This window comes from Clytia hemisphaerica, unplaced genomic scaffold (genome assembly GCF_902728285.1).
Source record: "Clytia hemisphaerica strain Z4C2 unplaced genomic scaffold, Clytia hemisphaerica genome assembly, whole genome shotgun sequence".
Classification (NCBI taxonomy): domain Eukaryota; kingdom Metazoa; phylum Cnidaria; class Hydrozoa; order Leptothecata; family Clytiidae; genus Clytia; species Clytia hemisphaerica.
Window position 1 is genome coordinate 1,058,733 of NW_027103240.1, and position 376 is coordinate 1,059,108.

Genomic DNA, 376 nt, shown 5'->3' on the forward strand with positions numbered 1-376 from the left:
GACAAAGTTTAGAAACATGTAAGAAATATTTAAGGCTCAAAAGGCCAATTTCTTAAGAAACATTGAGGCTGCTTGGTAAAGCTAGTTTCTTAAAAAAAACGTGTAGCCTTCAGTCTGGGACTTTGTATATTGGCAAATTCAAAGCGTGTATACACGTCTACCGGGTTTGAAGGGTTAATCCTTTGAAACGAGAAAAAGATATTCAAATTTCTTCAATATTTTTCCTTACGTTACGAAATGACAAAATTGATTTGTCTCTATAAAATGTGATCTTGGGTCATCGGTCATACCAGTAAAAACAAAAGTGTCATCGTGAAGCTTATCGGGGGGTGTTAAAGAAAGGTCAAGTCTTTAAAGACAAAGGTGAAGTAGAAAT